The sequence below is a fragment of the Ochotona curzoniae genome, unplaced genomic scaffold (assembly GCF_017591425.1).
Source record: "Ochotona curzoniae isolate NIBS_2020 unplaced genomic scaffold, NIBS_Ocur_1.0 contig_2688, whole genome shotgun sequence".
NCBI classification, from domain to species: Eukaryota; Metazoa; Chordata; class Mammalia; order Lagomorpha; family Ochotonidae; genus Ochotona; species Ochotona curzoniae.
The window spans coordinates 22448816-22467702 of record NW_024465553.1 but is presented as its reverse complement, the minus strand read 5'-3'; the positions used below and the strand labels follow the sequence as shown (position 1 = coordinate 22467702).

General features: G+C 45.2%; 1 protein-coding gene across 1 annotated transcript in view; it reads left to right on the top strand.

Annotated features, from left to right (window-relative positions):
* Positions 1-1064: 1064 nt before the first annotated feature.
* PALS1 (protein associated with LIN7 1, MAGUK family member) overlaps positions 1065-18887 on the top strand; it is a 58647-nt gene continuing 40824 nt past the window's right edge. Inside the window, exons 1-2 of the mRNA XM_040975423.1 lie at positions 1065-1191; positions 18507-18590. The gene's annotated coding sequence lies outside the window, so the exon portion shown is untranslated. The remainder of the gene's footprint in view (positions 1192-18506; positions 18591-18887) is intronic.

Here is an 18887-nt window from a genome sequence, read left to right as displayed (position 1 = left end):
GCTTATTCCGGGCTAGAAACACCAAGAACCGTATTGTTTAGTTCGGCCACTTGGTTTACTAGAAACACTAACAACCCTAGGCTGAACTCATCAGGCAAATTCTGAAAACATTAACAAACATTAGAACTGCCCGAAGACGGGATAGGATGCCTGGGAGGACAAAGGTCCCCACTGTCAAAACAGCTTTATGGCGCCTTGTGTTAGAAGTCTGACGCAAACTCGTCGGTGAGGTTATTAGTGCCCAGTGCACGTCAATCTTGCTTTGCGTTCCGTCACGGATCCTACAGCTCCTTCCGAAGCCTGTTCCATTCAGAGGGAAGCGTAGACACGTGTGCAGAGCGCCAGCCTTGCCCTCCCCAGGCCTAGGAAGCACGAAATCCACCCGAGCCAGCCTCTGACCACACGGCTGTGGTCCCTCGGCATCCTTCGTGTCTCACTTTCAGAGTTCGGTGCCAGCTGTCAGCTTTTTAGTCTTGCGCCCTACAAGGGGACACTTCTGTGGGACACTCTATACATCCAGGTGTGTTCGTGTTCCGGTTATTTCCCAAACAGACTCTGTGAGCAGCCTAAACAGGGAATGAGGAATTGCCTCAAGGGGAATGGGATACGTTCTCCTCAGAAGCTGTGAGTTTGAAGTAAAAAAAAAAAAAAAATACTGCATTGCTTTAGCCCGTTTTCAACTCCGTCTCAGGGAGAATTCGAGACCCCAGACGACCTAAGTAAGTCACGGGAAGAACCCCTGAAGCGGTTCCTCAGCGGCCGCGAGCGCCGCGGCTCACCTTTCCTGCGGGGAGGCTGGCTGGAGCGCGCGACCGGAGGCCCGGGGCGCGGGGCGGGGCAGAGGGCAGCACGGCGGACCAATGAGCGGGCCGTGCCCTGCGCGCTGGCTCGGCATTGGGCGAAGCGCGTCGTGGGCGGGCCTGGGACAGGCGCGCCCGCTGCGCGGAGAGAGCGCCGGGGGCGCGTGCGCGGTCTCGCGGCCGCCGCGGGGGCCGGTCTCGCGCGGTCTCGAGGAGGAGTCGCGGGCGGCGACGGCGGCGACGGAGGAGGCTGGCGGTGGGCAGGGGGCGGGGCCTCCGGGTTCTGAGGTGGGGACCCGGGAGTTTCTGGATTCTTTCTCCGACGTTCTACGGGCTCCGGGAAGGCTGTGGTTGCTGTCGCGCCCGCGGAGCGGCCGTGTGCGTTGCGGAGGTAAGCAGCGGAGCTGCGGCGGCTGGGTTTGTGGAGATCTTAATCAACAGGTTTGCCCCCCCGCTCCCCAACAACACAGCGTCGCCCCTCCCCCACGCGGGGCGCCCAGGCCCCGGGCGGGACCCCGGCGGCCGCCGAGCCGCGGTGTGGCGGCGGCTCGGAGCGCAACCTTTGTCCCTCGGAGGAGCTTGCTTGTGTGCGCGGCGGCCGGGAGACCCGCCTTGGCGCAGGCTCCGAGTTGCTGGGGGGGCGCGGCGAGGGGAGTCGGTGTCCTCCTCCTCCCGGGCTTCTGGAATCCGGGGACTCCCCTTCTGGCCGAGGCAGGGCAATCAGTGAGGGGGAATCCTTTCCTAAGGGAGGCGGAATGCCGATTGGAGTTCCTCCGTCTGACTCAGCTGCTTGGATTCCCTGTTGCTCCTTTCAGCAGCCAACAGTTCCTGCTTCCTTGTGACCACTTTTAAAGAAAAGCAGCGTTTCGTTACCGCTTTCTCTCGATTTACTCTCTAATTGCAAGTTGAACTTTGAAGCCTGTAAAATGTAAGCTGCTTTCAATGAAAGGCTCTTTAAACGATCTTTGTAGCAAATTATGTAACTGCCTTAATGATAGTAACTCACCTGTTGTTCAGTTGATTGACCTATACTTGTGCGGAATTTAGGTTTCGGTCCAAAGATTTTTCTTGGCAGTTTACGCTGAAATTAAAATCCGAGGGCTCGGAGGTATAGTGTGTAGTGTTTTGTCTCCCTAGTTGAGTAGGAGCTTCCGAATTCAGCTTTAGAAAGCTCTTAACAAGAATTTTGAAGTTTTGATTGTTAAGATGAAAGGTCAAAATTTCTGTTTTTTAAAGCAATTATTGCGTTTCAATGATGATATCCAAATTATGCTTTTAAATTATACTAGAAGCTAATAACCTATTTAGTTTTGCAAAAGACATAAATGGCAGGTTGATTATTGGTGTCTTTTAAGTGGAAGTATTGGTAGCCATGAAAGCTATTAAATAAACTTCACTGAATTATTAGCCACTGAGCCTTTACGGGCACTCTGTCTGGGCATAACATATTACAAGTTTCAAAAAGCCAAGTAAACCATTGTAGTCAGCTGAAGTTGTTAAAATCTAAGTGCTTTCTAAATGAAAACTTTGTTGAAAAAATGTGAGTGAATCTTAGCGTTAGTTGAGTAACTTCGACTAGACAGATTTGAACTTGACAAGAAGTGGAGGACTCAGTGGTGCTAACTGGTCTCAGAACCTGAGGGTGACCCAGGTGAGTACAGCGGGTTTAGATATTTATGATCCTAAATCGTGAATTATGATCTGATTAAAAAAAAATCTTGCCACAGACACACAACATACTCTATTTGATGTATCAGAATGTTAAGATGTCCAATTTCTCTGCTATTTCCTTATTTCAGGGTGTCGTGGTAGTCTCTTGACATGCACATTAAAATCTGAGTTTTTGTTAAATACTGATGTATTCACCGACTGATTGGATTGGAAGTAGTCGTACAGGTTATATAGTCCAGCCATTTTCAAGGAAAAAGCATGTGAGGACGCCAAGTCTGTAGCTCCTTGTCTGATTGCCAGTTGGTGGCAGAGTTGGAACGAGTGCTTAGATGCCCATGTGCACAGTAGAGGTTCAGTGCCCTCCCTAACCCTTGAGAAATAAACGGTTAGGCTACTTTCTTCCAATGATTAAATAACTGGCAGGTTTCTTTCCCTGAAATATGTTCTTTTCTCTTTTAAAATAAGTATTAATCCCGATTCCTGCTGAAGGAATGACTCTGAGTAATGAATGAATAGCCTTGTGAATATTCATATCCTCGTGCTTGTCTCCTTGAACATGTGTGATTTCCCCAGGTTGTATGCCTGTTAGAACTGCTGGTAATACGTTGATAGGCATTTTTAGAAGCTTTACTAGCCATGGCTGAACTGTCTTTTGAAGTTGTAATACTTTACATTCTTGACAGCAGTTTGTGAATAGGATTGATTTCTTATCCTTGTTCAAAATTGGCTTTGTTAGATTTGTAAGGTTTACGCCTGCGTGAGCATTTGGTGTGGTGGTTAGCACACCTCTTGGGGCGATGACATCCGTGTTGCTCAGTGGCTGCTCTGCTTCTGATCCCAGCATCCTGTCAGTGTAGACACTGAGAACCCGTCGGGGATGGCTCAGGTGACTGGTTTGGTGCCACGCTGAGAGAGATGTGCATTGGACTCCCAGGTCCCAGCTTCTGCTGGTCCCCCTGGGCTTGCTGGGGGGCTTTGGGGGAGTGAACCATGGGTGGTAGCTAGCTGAGTGTCTGCTCTCTGTCTCGGTGGGTCCCTCTGTCTTTCAAATAAATCACTTCTGTGTGTGTGCCAGTTTAAGAGTTAATCTTTAAAAGTGATTTTATCTTCATTTTAATTTATTTGAAATGAAACTCTTCATCGCAGAGCTGCTGTAACAAATAATTTGTAGGCTGTGCAGATACCGTAATCAAGATACAGAAGTTTTATCTTGTGAAAATTCTTTGTGCTGTTGATTTGTAGACTTCCCTCACCCTTAACTCCAGCAGCCAATAATCTGTTGTCTTTTGCCTTTTCTTGAATATCGATGGGATGGAATCATGCAGTATTTAGGCTTTTGTATCTGGTTGCTTTCTTTTAGCACAATTTATTTGAAATGCACCCATGCTGAACATATCAGTACTGCCTTTATTTTTTTTAACTTTTTGTTTTGTAAACGTAGTATTCTCTTCTATGGGGGTTTCCTCAGTTAAAAGGACATTTGTGTTCACAGATTTTATTGTTCTGACTGAGTAAAGCTGTTACAAATTTTCCCAAATAGGTTTTTGTGTGACTATCCCTTCATTTCTTTTTGGTAAGTTATCTGAAAGCAAGATTATTAAATCATATGGATAAAAGTATATGCTTAATCAAGAGAAGAATAACCCGTCTGTGATGGGCAAAACAGTGATCCTTGATGATGTTCTAATGCCTGGAACCTGTGAATGTTTGGTTATAGAGCAGAGGCCAGCTGTTTTATTTTTGTTATTTTTTTTTTAAGATTTATTTGTTTTTGGGCCTGGTAGCGTGGCCTAGCAGCTAAAGTCCTCGCCTTGAACGCGCCGGGATCCCATATGGACGCTGGTTCTAATCCCGGCAGCTCTACTTCCTATCCGGCTTCCTGCTTGTGGCCTGGGAAAGCAGTCGAGGACGGCCCAAAGCTTTGGGACCCTGCTCCCATGTGGGAGACCTGGCTTCGGATCGGCACAGCACCGGCCGTTGCGCTCACTTGGGGATGACTTATTCCCCAAGTGACCACAACGGCCGGTGCTGTGCCGATCTAGAGCCAGGAGCCAGGAACCTCCTCCAGGTCTCCTAAGTGGATGCAGGATCCCAAAGCATTGGGCCATCCTCAACTGCTTTCCCAGGCCACAAGCAGGGAGCTGGGTGGGAAGTAGGGCCACTGGGATACGGAACTGGCACCCACATAGAATCCCTGCAGAGGCAAGGCGAGGACTTTAGCCACTAGCCTACCACGCTGAGCACGGAATATTCTAAATAATAAAATAATCTGTGATTAGGGAGCCTTCATTCTAGTTTCTATACCTCTTATTTTTCTTGACTGGCTAGGACTCTGGTGAGAAGTTGAATAGGGGCAGTGAAAAGGGAATATTTAGTCTTTTACCTTGAAAATAGATGAACTTCAGGGTAGGTGATATATTGTAGTACTGCCAGCTGCAGTGTCAACATCCCTTGTGGGCAGTGGTTTATGTCCCAGCTGCTCCACTTCTGATCCAGCTCCCAGCTTGCAGCCTGGGAAAGCAGCAAAGGATGGCCTGTGTCCTTGGGTCCCTGCACTCCTGTAGGAGATCCAGAAAAAGCTCCTGGCTCCTGGCTTTGGATGGGCCCAGTTCTGGCCATTAAAGCCATTTGGGGAGTGGATGGAAGATCTCTGTCTCTCCTTCTCTCACTGTAATTCTGCCTTTCAAGTAAAAATAAGTAAATATATTATTAGCTCTGTGCCCAACATTATGGCAAAGTGCATTAAGCAGCCTGCACCTGTGATAGGGCCTGGAAGGAAGCAGAAGCTGTGAATGAAGCTCCTGGCTGCTGGTTTCAGTCTTCTCAAAGTGGACCAGTATGGGCATTTGGAGAGTAAATCAGATGGCATTTCCGTGTCTCCCTCTCTGTCACTCTGCTTTTTAAATAAATAAAATAAACAACAACAACAGAAGATGGGCAAAGGTAGCCAAACTAGTAAAACTTCACAGTCATGTGTGGTTTAATGATGGATAAGATAGAAAGTCACCAGGTGACTTCATTGATGTGCTACTGTAACATGGAGTCTACCTAACACAAACCCAGGTAATGTAGGTCAGCTACTCTAAGAGGTTCTTGTAAATAGGAGATGCATGAGACTGCTGCCAGGGTAACATGCAGTATTGTTTTACAGTAACTTTTTTTAAGCAGGAGTACCTTCTAAAATAAGAAAGTGTGTAATATAGAATAGTAAATGCATAAACCAGTAGCATGGCTCTTTATTATCAACTATTAAGTACTGTAGATAATTGTACATTTCTGGGTGTTTATACCCTGTAGATTTGTTGGTACCAGCATCCCCACTCACATGTGACTGGTATGCTATTACAAACTAGGTGATAGGGATTTTTCAGTTCCAATATAATCTTATGGGAATACTGTTGATGTGGTGTAAGACTACAAGAACAGGGCAGCCTTGATTTGCCCTTTTGGCTTAGTTTTGCCTCTGCTTTAAGGCAAAGATAATAATCATGATGATGATGATGTGATGGAAAACCCCTAGCAGAATGTGTGCCGCATGGTAGACAGTAAGTACTACTTCCCTTCTCTTTGTTTTCAGGATGCATGGTGCTTTGTGACAAATCAATAGATGTGTAATTTTTTAAAAAAAGTTTTATTTACTTTTATTTGAAAGGCAGTTTACAACAAAGATGAAAAGATCCTCCATCCCTGGTTCCTTACTCAGATGGCCTTAACCATCTGGAGCTGAGCCAATTCAAAGTCAAGAGCCAGGAGCTTCTCTCAGGTTTCTTACATGGGTGCAGAGGCCCAAAAGCTTGGGCCATCCTCTGTTGCTTTCCCAGGCCGCAGCAGGGAGCTGAGTGGGAAATGGAGCAGCCAGGACACCAACTCGTGCCATTATGGGATGCCGGTGCTTGCAGGTGAAGGATTGGTTGTATCTTGAGTCACAGTATCGACCTTTCAGACTGTTTTTTTTTTTTTTTTTAACAGTTTATAGTTTAAGATGATCACAGGGTGGAGGGCATTGGTCTGGGAGTTAGATAGCACTTAGATTGCATCAATATTTATCTCTGTGTGTCTTCCTGACTCTCTCTGCCTTTGAAAAACAAAATTTCTTCTTCAGAAGAGCCTTTTACGGTTTTGGTGTTGTGCAGTTGGCATCCCCCTCTGTACTGAAGTGCTGGCTGCTTGTGCATCCTGGAGACACTAGGGATGATGGCTCAAGTGTTTGGATGCCTGCCCCCCTCCTACGGAGACCCAGGTCAAGTTCTAGCTTCTTGGCTTCAGCACCAGCTGTTGCGGTTGTTTGGCGGGTTAACTGCGGGATGGGATGCACGTGTGGTGCAATGGGTTATGCCACCACCTGGGACCCTTTCATCCCATGTGCAAGTGCCACCTCAAGTTTCTGCTACTGCATCCTGGGAGGCAGCAGTGATGGTTCAGGTGCCTTGGTCCTAGGACCCAAGTGGGAGACCTGGATGGAGTAGAAGACCCAGCCCTGGCTGTTGGGTTGGGGCACTTGGGAAAATGAACCAACAGGTGGAAGACTCTGTCTCTCCCCCTCTCTCTTTCTGTGTCTCCCAATCTGCTTTCCAAGTAGATAGAAACAAACACATCAAATAAAAATGTCTCTTTCAGCATTTAAAAAAAAATCTGTTCCACATCTGATTAAGGCCTTGGGACAAGCAGTGGAAGAGGGTCCAAATGCTTGGTTCCTTGCCACCCTATTGGGTGACCTGGATAAAGCTTCTGGCTTCTGGTTTCTTCCTGGACCCTCTTTGACCACTGTGTCCATCTGGGAATGAAGCAGCAAACGGAAAATCCATACCAAATTCAGACTTTCAAGTAAAATAAATAAATCTTTGAAAGAAAGGAGTAAGCATATTCAGTGCTTAAACAATACAGGCAGGGAGCTGGAAGGGGAGTGGGGCTGCCGGGATTAGAACCGGCACCCATATGGGATCCCAGGCATGCAAGGCGAGGGCCTTAACCACTTGCGCCACCGCGCTGGGCCCTGTATGTCGGTTTTTTTACACTAAAGGTAAACTTTATTTTTCTTGAGAAACAGGTAGAGAGATTTTTTTTTTTTTCAAATTACAGATGAATCTATCACACAATTCCACTCACCTCTGAAAAAGAATATTTTTAAGATTTATTTGTTTTTATTGGAAAGGCAGATTTACAGAGAGGAAAGACAGAAAGATCCTCTGTCCACTAGTTTACTCCACAGGCGGCCACAGTAGCTGGAGATGAGCCAGTCTGAAACCAGGAGCCAGGAGCTTCTTGCAGGTCTCCCACATGGGTGCAGGGTCCCAAGGCGTTGGGTCTTCCTCTACTGCTTTCCCAGGCCACAGGCAGGGAGCTGGATGGGAAGTGGCAGTATGGAATCCTGGCATGTGCCTTGGCCCCATCTCTCAAAAAAATTTTTGAAATTTATTTTATTTGCAAGACAGAATTATACAGAGAGAGGGAGAGATGGAGAAAGAGCAAGATAAGATCTTCCATCCACTAGTTCAGTCCTCAAATAGCCATAGCAGCCAGGGGTGCGCATGCTGCAGACAAAGATCCAGGAGCTGCTTCCAGGTCTCCTGCTTTATTGCAGGGTTCCAAGCACTCGAGCCAGTGTCTCCACTGTTTTCCCAGGTACATTACTGGGGAGCTGGATTGAAAATGGAGCAACTGGGACTTGAACCAGCATGCATATGGGATGCCTTTGTTGTAGGTGGTAGCTTTACTGACTGCACCTTAATATTGGCCTCATATCAACTTTTTCCCATTGCTTATTTTTCTGTTGAGAACAATGTTAAAACTAGGAAATTGATGTTAAACAATGTGTGTGTGTATGTTGGTGCTGTCTTTAGGAGTGTGTTTGTAGCCGCCATGATGATCAGGGTAACAAACTGTTGCATCAGCACCAAAATGTCATTTGTGCTACCCCTTTGTAATCATTTTTACCAACCTCGTTCCCACTATTCATAACCTCTGACAATCACTAATTTGTTCTCCATTACTATAATTTTGTCATTTTAAGAATACTATATAAATGGATTATAATACAAAGTACTGTAAATGGAATGTCATGTAATATATATAGTTTGTGATTCTTGAGACTGGCTGTTTTTCATTCAGCCTAATGCCCTTGAGGTCCAATTCAATAAAGGTAGCAATAACTTGTACCTTTTATTGCTGAGTAGTAAAGTACCTGTTATGAATTTATCAGTGTATGTAACCATTCACTTACTGAAGAATATTTTGATTGATTATACTTTTTGACTATATGAACTGCTCTTGCTTTGTAGATATAGTTTTGTTTCCGTGAGATAGATGCTTAGGAGTGTGTGTGTTGGATTAAATGATTTTTCTCAACCAAACTATTTTCAGAGCCATGATACCATTTTACAATCCACTAGTAATATATGGGGGGGGGGGGTCCTAGTTTTTGCATCTCTGCAACATTGCTACTGTCACTTAAATTTTTTCCAGCTGTTTGAATAGGTCTCACTGTAGCCTTAGTTTGCATTTCCTAATATCTGGTAATGTTGAACTTTTTTTGTATGCTTATTTTCCGTCCGTAAATCCTTGGGGTGAAACATACTTGTCCTTTCTGTTTTCTACTTACCTTTGTTTTTATTGCTAATGAGCTTTGAGACTCTTAGGAAATTCTGAGTGCTAGTTGTTTGCAGTAAGGTTTGTTTCCCCCAGTCTACGGCTTTTTTTTTTTTTTTTAATCCTGCTAACAAAACTTAAAATATAAAAGTCTGAATTTGGCTTGGGTGCCTTGGCTCTAAAGGCTAACCCTCTGCCTACAGACACTAGCATCCCATATTGATATGGATTCAGTTCTATTCCAGACTTCTCCATTTCTCATGCAGTTCTGTTCTTGTGACCTGGGAAAGCATCAGAGGCTGGCTCAGGTCCTTGGGCTCCTGCACCCATGTCCATGGTCCATGTCCCTGCACCCATGTCATGGTCCATTCCCCAAATGGCCACAGTAACCAGGGCTGGGCCAAGCTGAAGCCAGAAGCCAAGAACTCTGCCCAGGTCTCCCACATGAGTGGCAGGGGCCCAAGTACTTGGGCCATCTGCCATTGTTTTTCCTCCTATGTTCTCGGGGGATGAAGGAGCAGGGGTTGTTCCTTGCTGTCAAACTTTGTCAGCACCCAGGGATGGGGGATAAGCATTTGATGATGCCTCAGAGACTCCGATGTGGGCAAGAGTGTTTGCAGGATGTTACCTGTGGTTTTGAGAATTCTGACATATTAGTTTGCTCCAGGGTTGAGAAAATCTTTCCAAGGTGTATTGGTTGACCAAATCCACCTTAGTGCATCCATAGACCCAGGAATATGTTGCAAAGTTTGGCCAGGAGAATTGTGTGACCCATTCTGGAAGCACTCGATGTCTGCTGGCCTACATGAGCTGGCAGTCAGTCCCCTGTGTGCATCTGGGCATGCTTATACCTGGGCACTGCACAGATATAAGCAACCGAGGAGACCCAGTTCCGATACATGCACCTAAGGTCATACCACAGGTATAATTTTCCCTGTATCTGGTGTTTAAGTCTAGCCATCTAATTGGGGAGTCCCCCAGGAAACCTTGTCTGGGGTGACCCTAGGCTTGACTCTTGTGGTTACCAGCCAGTACAGGGTCAGGTTCAGTTGGTCACCTGCACCAGCCAATGCACATTCTGGTGGATGCCTCCCTCACCCTCATCAGTTCTGTCCCCAGCTGCATCTCTTATGTGAACTGATGGGTGCTACGCCTAGCCCTGCCCAGCCTAGCTCACAGTCCCAGTCTTCATATATACCAGCTGGTGTCTCAGCCTAGTTAGTACGACCCCCAGCAACTCCCACCTGTCCCTGTTTTTTTGTGTGCCGGCATGTGTTGTAGTCTACTCCAGTCTGTTCACATCGCAGCTGACTCATGCACATGTGTGGGTGGTGAAGTTTAGCTCAGCCCACCCCACCCCCAGACCTGGCCCACACATGTGTTGATGGGTGCTGCCACCTTGACCAGCGTGATCTGCTCCCAGCCCTGACTCTTGCACACCTGTGGCAGCTGCAGCATAGCAGGGGAGTGCCAAGCTTCCCTATCAAGCCTGTTCCCAGTCTGGATCTTACCCCTGCTGGGTTATGGTGATCCAGCCTGGCATGACTCACACCCAGTGACGGCACTTGCAGCAGGTGCTGCTACTTTGCTCAGCTGACCTATACCCATCTGGCTCTGTCTCATGCCAGCGAGTGCAGCAGCCTAACTCAGTCTGGCCCACCCCGAGCCCGCATGTCAGCTGACAGGTGCTGCAGCCCTGCCTGGACCACTCCACTCCCAATCCCAGCTCTCTGACTCACCAGTGGATCAGGGCTCAGCAGGGGAGTTCCCAAAATTCCCCTACCAGGCCTGCCTCCAGCACTGGATCATGCACATGCCAGTGGGTGCTGTATCCCAGGCTGAGATGGCCCAACCCCAATTTAGGCATTTGCTAGCAGCTGCTACAACCTGGCTCAGCCTGACCCACCCCCAACCTTCATATGAACTGGCTGTTGTGGACAAACCCAGCCTGACCTGCACCCCATCCTGGCTCTTGCTTGTACCAGTGTATGCCATGGACTAGTCCAGCCCGACCTGCCCTCAGTCTCAGCTCACACATATTCCAGTGAGTGCTACAGCCTAACCAAACCTAGCCCATCTCCAGACCTGGTTCTTGTGCAAATCAGCAGGTGCCACAGCCATTCTGGTTCTTGTGGTCACCAGCAGGTGCTGGAGCCTAGCCCATTTTGACTCATTTTCAGAAAGCTCACGGGCATGCTAAGGGATGCTGCAGTCTTGCCCATCCTGGTCTGCTCACATCCTCAGTATCCTCAGCTGGGCTCAGGCCCAGCCCTGCTTGTTTCCAGATCCAGCCCACACAAATGCTAACCGCTGCAGCCTTACCTGGCCTGTCCCACCTCCAGACATGGCTTTTGTGCTCCCCAACAGGAGCTGCGATCTAGCATTAGAGCTCACCAACCAGGCCCATTCTCAGCACCCAATATCACATTTGTTGTCAGATGCCACAACCCTGCTTGGCATGATCCTCCCTCATTCCTGGCCTTTGCGTGTGCTGGCAGGTGCTGTAGCCTGGCTTTGTCCGCCTTCCTCCCAACCCTAGTTCCCGTGGGTGTCAGGTGAGTTCTGTGTTCCATCCCGTCTCAGCCCATCACCACTTCAGCTCTTCTGCAACAGGTTCTGCAGTCCCACAGTGGTGCGCCCACAAGTCCCCTACAGAAGCTGCCCCCAGACCCAATTCTCACACGTTCTGTTGAGAACACTTGTTTCAACACTTATAAGTGGGTGCAGCAGGCGATGCTACTTAGTCCAAACCAGGACTCCAACATGGACAACCACCTTGGTTTGGCCCATACTTTACCTTCTCCCCCTCTAAACCAACCATCAGCTTCTTCACCTGCCTGCGATTACAGTGACCTGTGGAATACCGTGCAAGTCATTCCTCCTGTCAAACTTGCCCTCAGCTGCTTCCCAGATCACCCTCCCTGGGCAATCTGCAGTTTACCCTCTCCCCCCAGCTTGGGGACTGGGGTGGTGTGTCTTGACCTGGTGGTCTCCACTTTCCTCACATTATCTTTTTTTTAAAGATCATTTATTTATTTTATGATACAGTTCCTTGGTCTCTGGGAGACTAGAATTCAGTCCAGGTCTCCTACATGAGTGAAAAGGACCCAATGACTTGAACCATCATAGCTGCCTCCCAGAGTGCATTTGCAGACTGTTGTCAGGAGGAGGGAGGCATGTGCTGAAACTAGGGCACTTCTGTACGAGCCATGGGCATCTTAACCACTAGACCAGATGCTTGCCCCTGTACTGGGCGGTTTTTTTTTTTAATGACTTACTTTATTTGGAAAGTTGCAATTACAGAGAGAGGAAGAAATCTTCCATCCACTGGTTCACTCCCCAAATGGTACAAGAGCCAAGTTGGACCATTCCAAAGCTGGGAGCCAGAGCTCCTTCTGGTTCTCTCATGTATGTTGGACAAGCTATAAATTTTGTAAAGGTCAAGTACAATATTGAGCAAATGGACTGTTGTGAAGGTTTAATGAGATAATACATGTCAAGCACTTAGCTCAAAATGGTATAGAATAAACCTGCAGTGAACGGTAGTCTGAAAAAGGGTTCCAGTGGTAATATGATACTTTAGGAAAGTTTATTTGGCAATAATACTGTGTAATTTTACTATGTAGGGTCAGCACCTGGGAAGATTGATTGATATGGGGGAGAGAAATTAAGATGCTCATAGAAGGGCCAGCACGATGGCATAGTAGACTAAGCTTTTGTCTGAGGCATCCATATCCCCAAAATTTTTTTGAAAAATTTATTTATTTTTATTGGAAAGGCCTGGAGAGGAGAGACAGAGAGGAAGATCTTCTGTCTGATGGTTCATTCCCCCAAGCGGCCGCAATGGCTGGAGCTGCGCAGATCCGAAGCCAGCAGCCAGGAGCTCTTCTAGGTCTCCCATGCAGGTGCAGGGTCCCAAAGCTTTGGGACGTCCTCGACTGCTTTCCCAGGCCACAGGTAGGGAGCTGGATGGGAAGCAGGGCTGCTGGGATTAGAACCAGCGACCATATAGGATCCCTGCACGTGCAGGGCAAGGACTTTAACCACTACGCTTTTGGGCCAGGCCCTGACTATGTCATTTTTATACATCGCTAGGATACTGGACTTTTGGTAGCTTAGTTTCACTTATCATTGGTCATAGCAAAATTCATTCATACTTCTACACATGACACCTGGTTCGCTGAGTGTTTGGGAACTTTGAGCAATAAATGTGTTGTTACCACAATCAGGTGCTGAAATAAACTTGTAGATATTAAATTTATTTTATGAAAAAGTCAGTTGAAGGGTAAAAATGGATTTTCTCATCTGGTGTCATGTGATTTTTGAAGACAGCAAATAATCAGCGTATGTTGCTCTAACAGAGATGTAATAAATCTACCATCTGGGTGTTAGCTCTTGTCCTGTTACTTCTAGCTCTGTGGCTTAGCTGTCAGTGTTTACATATCTGGCAAATGGAGACATCTGACTTTCCTACCTTCCAGGAAAATTGCAAGACTGAACTAGGTGATGTGCTTAAAATCGCCTGTAGAAACAGCAACATGTATTTTTGTCCTTCTCCCTGGTGTCCTGCCAAAACTCTCATTTTAAATGCAATATTTGTAAGAAGGAATTTATAATCGGTCTCCTTCATCCACACAGGTGATAAAACTTATTTTTTTAATTTTCCTGTTTTGTGAGTGCAAAATTCTTCCAGCTTTAATAGTGCCACTTGATATTTTAGGATTATATTTTGCTCTTGTGTCCAAATCCTGTCCCATCATCCCTTTGTAATAACAGTTTGAATTATCCCTTTTCATTCCTTCTGCTACTTCCTTTTATCCTCTCATGTGCAAAGCATTAAAACATTGTTTTCACTGATTCCTTTATTTCCATTCCGCCTCCCCCTCCCAGTCCAGCCTGGTTATGAGGTAGAATAGATTTAGCTTTTTGCAGAGCCATTTTTCTCTTCTGACTCAGAAACATACTCCCCCTTTGCTGGCAATAGGGAATTCAAACAATTTAGTTTAGCATTCAGACTATCCTCTGGTTTATCTTCTATCTCTTACACTGGCTGCTCCTTATCTAGACCATTCTTATTCTCCAAGTAGACCATATGCATTCTTGATTGTTAGTCACAGAAAAGCCATATTGCCTGTAATGTTAAACCACATGTTAAGAAATGTTATGAATTACCTTTTATCCCAGTGCCTTATTCAAAACTTTGTTAACCTTTCGGATATACATTTAATGTTTTATTACTAAGAACTTGAAGGTGATAATGGGATGGTTCAAGTAACCAGCCATTTGATATCTTTGATACTCTTTGGCATATAACCAATTCCTGCCATGGGCCTGTGATCTTAAATATCTCCTAAGACTCGCAACTATGTTTTTGATAACAGTAAGTAGAGAATTTGCCATTGAATTAAAAACAAAACACTTCTCACTTCAGAATGTCGTCTAAAATTTATGGAAGTGGCCAGCATTATGGGGTGGCTGGGATTCCATAAGAATGCCAGTTGAATCCAACTCCTCTACTTGGACTTCGGCTCCCTGCTAATAATAACCTTGGGAAAATGTTGCAAGATGGCTCACAATTGTGAATCCCTGTGACCCAACAGGGAGATTTGGTTTTGGTTGAAGCTCTTGTCTTCAGCCTTGCACAGCCTTGGCCATTGCAGTCATCTGATGTGTGAACTAGCAGATGAAGTATCTCTTCTTTAACTGTGACTTTAAAGTAATAAATAAATCCTTAAGCTATGTAGGGAACCAAAGTATCTGGCTGCAAAAAGAATTACAATGCTGTCTTGTCCCCTCGTTTTATGGTTCTTTATGTTGCAAGATACATTTTTTTAAAGATTTGTTCTTATTGGAAAGGCAAATGTACAAAGAGTAGGAGAGATGGAGAGGAAGATCTTCCATCCAGTGGTTCACTCCCCAAGTGATTGCAACAGCTTGTTGGGTTGTTAGCAAGGAAGCTTACCAATCTAAAGATCTTTAAAAAAAAAAAAAAGATTTTTATTAATAAAGCAGATTCACAGAGAGAAGGAGGAACAGAGAAAGATCTTCTTCCCGCTGGTTCACTCCTCAAAGGGTCACAGTAGCCAGGCTAAGCCAATCTGAAGCCAGGAACCAGGAGCTTCTTCCGGGCTTCCCATATGGGTACAGGTTCCAAGCTCTTGGGACATCCTCCACTGCTTTCCCAGGCCATAAACAAGCAGCTGACTGGGAAGTAGAGCAACTGGGACACAAGCTGGTATCCGTATAGAATTCTGGCCATTGCAGGTAGAGGATCAGCCTGTTAAGTATTGCATTGTCTCCCTAAAAGGTTTTTATTTAAGATTTATTTTTATTTATTTGGAAGGCAATGTTGGAGAGACAGAGTCAGGAAAAGAGAAATTTCAGTGTGTTGAGTCACTCCCCAGTGGCCACAAAATCCATGGCTGGGCCAGGCTGAAACTAGGAACCAGGAGTTTCTTCTGGGTCTCTCTTGGGGGTGCGGGGTCCAAAGCACTTGGGCCATCTTTCACTGCTTTCCCGGGCTCTTTAGCAGGATCTGGGTCAGAAGTGGAACAGTCAGGTCTCAAACTAGTGCCAGCGCTGCTGGTGATAGCTTACTGTGCTGTGACTGACCCCAGCTACTTTAAGTTTTATCTTGAACATGTAAGAAACATGTAACACTATTGAAGAGTGAATGTTGCAGTTTTGTATATTAGACAATGTAAATCCGCCTTCCTTACTTTAACTCATGTCTCAGCCTTCGCATTATTGATATTTTGCAGTAGATAGTTCTTTGTTTTGGCACTGTCCTGTGAATTTTTACCAGCATCTCTGACACTAAGTAGATGCCAATAATACATCTGATTTTCCCAAGTAGTGGCAATGAAACCATGTCCAGACATTGTTAAATTTCCCAGGTGAGGATAATGAATAGCAGTATCAACCTTGTTCAAGAAACAGTAGCATCCAAAAATGTTTCAGATGAACTAGGGTGATAATTGAAGATGAATCTTTTAATTGTGAAGTCTGTAATTACGTGCACTTTATAGGGTATAAAATGATGTTGGGACTTAAGAACTCAGTGTGGATTAATTAGTCAAGGTTGTTAACATATCCATCACTTCAGATGCTTAGCATTTTTGTGGTGAGAACATTTGAAATTTATTCTCAGCAATTTTCTGATGTACCATATTATCATCAACACTGTTCAGTAGAGCTAAAATATTTCTCCTAGCTGAGATTTTGTACCCTTTGGCCATCCTCTCTCTGTTCTTCTCAACGCCTATCGTGTAATCGCTATTCTTCTCTCCTCTGTGCTGTGTTAGGTTGATCTAAGTGAGAACACGTAGTATTAGTCTTCCTCTAATACTTCCTCTTCCGGCCTGCTTCACTTAACATAATGTCCTTCAGGTTCATTCATACTGTTACAAAAGACTGCATTTCCATTTTTAAGGTTAAATATTATTCTGTGTGTGTGTGTAAATTTCTTCATCTATTTAAAGATTGGTTTATTTCGAACCCAGAGATCCAGAGATTGATTAATCGATCAAGCTTCCATTCCACATGTTCACTGCCCAAATAGCAGCAACATCTGAGGCCTGGTCAGACTAAAGCCAGGAACCTGGAACTCCATCTGGGTTTCCCATGTTAAGAGTGTGGTCCATTTCTGGTGTTTTGGAACTGAAAGTGGAGCAGTTGCGACTTCAACTGCCACTTATATGGGACCCTGGTGTCACAGGCAGTGACGTAACTAGCTGTGCCACCATGGTGACCCCAACCACCTCTAGATTACTTAGCTTGTTTCTACAGCTTATTTACTGCGAGTAGTGCTGCTGTAAACAGCATGACTGGTTTACTGCCCAAATGGTGTGAGCAGCAGGCATCTCTTTAACAAACTGATTTCAACTCTTTCTGGTAAACACAAAGTGGGATTGCTGGATCATAATATGGTCATTCTACTCTTTGTGTTTTAGAAAACTTCTGTACAGTTTCCCACACTAATTTACATTTCTGCCAGCAGTGTACAAGGGCTCTCTTTTCTCTGTGTCCTTAACACTTGCTGTCCTGACATGTTTGAAATAATGTCATTATTTCAAATTTGTCAAAGTTATAATACCTCCCTAATGAGTGAATGATGCTGATCATTTTTCTATATACCTCTTAGCCATTTGTGTATCTTTTTGGGGCGCAGGGGAAATGTCTGGGTTTTTTTTCCTTTGATTTTTTTGCTATTGAGTTATTTGAGCGCTTACTCACTCCTTTCCAGATGTATGTTGTGCAGGTGTTTTTGACCAGTCCTTTGGCTGTCTCACCAACACTACTGCTTCCTTTGCTATGCAGAGACTTTTTAGTCTGAGACATTTCATCTGGTTTTGCCTTTGTTGCCTACACTTTGAGATCAAAAAAAAAAAAAAAAACCATTGCCCAGATTACTGTGGTTATAGATTTCCCCCGAAGTTTGTTTCTAGAAGTGTTAACAGGTTTTAGCCTATTTTGAGATGATTTTTTTTATATAATGATTTGAGAGGAGACAGACAGACAGACAGAACTCTGGCCCACTAGTTCCGTTCCCCCAACTGGCTGCAAAGGCTGGGATGGAGCTGAGATGAAGAAGGCAGCCAGGGCCTCAGTGTAGGTCTCTCTGAGAGTGGCTGAGACTCAGCTTCCTGAGCCCTCCTTCCTGCTGCCCCCCAGGTGTGCATTAATGGGAAGTTGGAATTTGGAGTGAAATCAGCACTCGCCAAGCACTCCAGGATGGAGTGTGGATGTCTCAAGTGACAACTCAGCTGGAATGCTACCCACCTGCTCTACTTTAAGGTGTTGTTTTGTTTTTTGAATGTGATATGAGGTTAGAGGTTAGGTTCATTCCTATGCATGTGGCTTTTCAGTTTATTTTAGAATATGGATAGCAAATTGTATGTTTTTCTTCAACTGTTTTATCCATGTTAATCTTATTATTATTTTTTTCTTACAAAATAGTTCTGTAGCCTAGAATTAAGGTGAGAAAAGGTACTTGTAAATTGATCTTTCAGTTACAAGTTTTAACATTTTTTTATTCTAAATTTTATTTGTATATATATTTATTTGAAAGGCAGAATTACAGAGAGGAGAAGCAGGTCTTCTGTCTGCTGGTTCTCTGCCCAAGTAGCTGGAAAGGCTGGAGCTGGGCTAGTTCAAAGCCACGAGCTGCTTTCCAGTGTCTTACATGGGTGCCTTGACCCAAGGACCTGAGTCATCCTATGCTGTTTCCCCAGTCCATGAGCAGGTAGTGGATCATCAGTGGAGCCTGGACTCAAACTGGCATCCGTATGGGATGCTGGCACTGCAGGCAGAGGCCTAGCTTACCCTGCAAAGAAATCCTATCTACTGTAAACATACTTGGGTACCATATTGAATTAAGCTTGCTTTCTTCTTTCAGAAACACTCTAGACTTTTTCACTTGAGTAATAGTCTCATTTTTCTATTTTACAGATTAAGAAAGTTAGCCTGAGTTTTGTGAAAAACCAGAGAAGAGAAACTAAGGACAGTAGACAAAGTTTTTCCAGTTTGCACAATGTAAGTTCTTTTCACTATTCTTGGCCTGAGTCCTGTGCTAGCTGACAAAGCTGTTTCTATAGAAACAACTAGTCTGGCCTCTTAGAATGTCAGAGGAATGCTGATTGCTTAAAATGAGACATCCCAGCTGCTGGTTAAAGGACAGTACTTGGAGAGGGAAAGAAGGTGAATTGAAAAATATCCTAAAGTTGTGGGTGCTAGTGTAGTCTGAACATGGTGAATACATATCCATTTCTCTCTGCAAATTAAGATACTAATTGTATACACAATTGTCTTCCTACAAACTGCTCAGGCTTC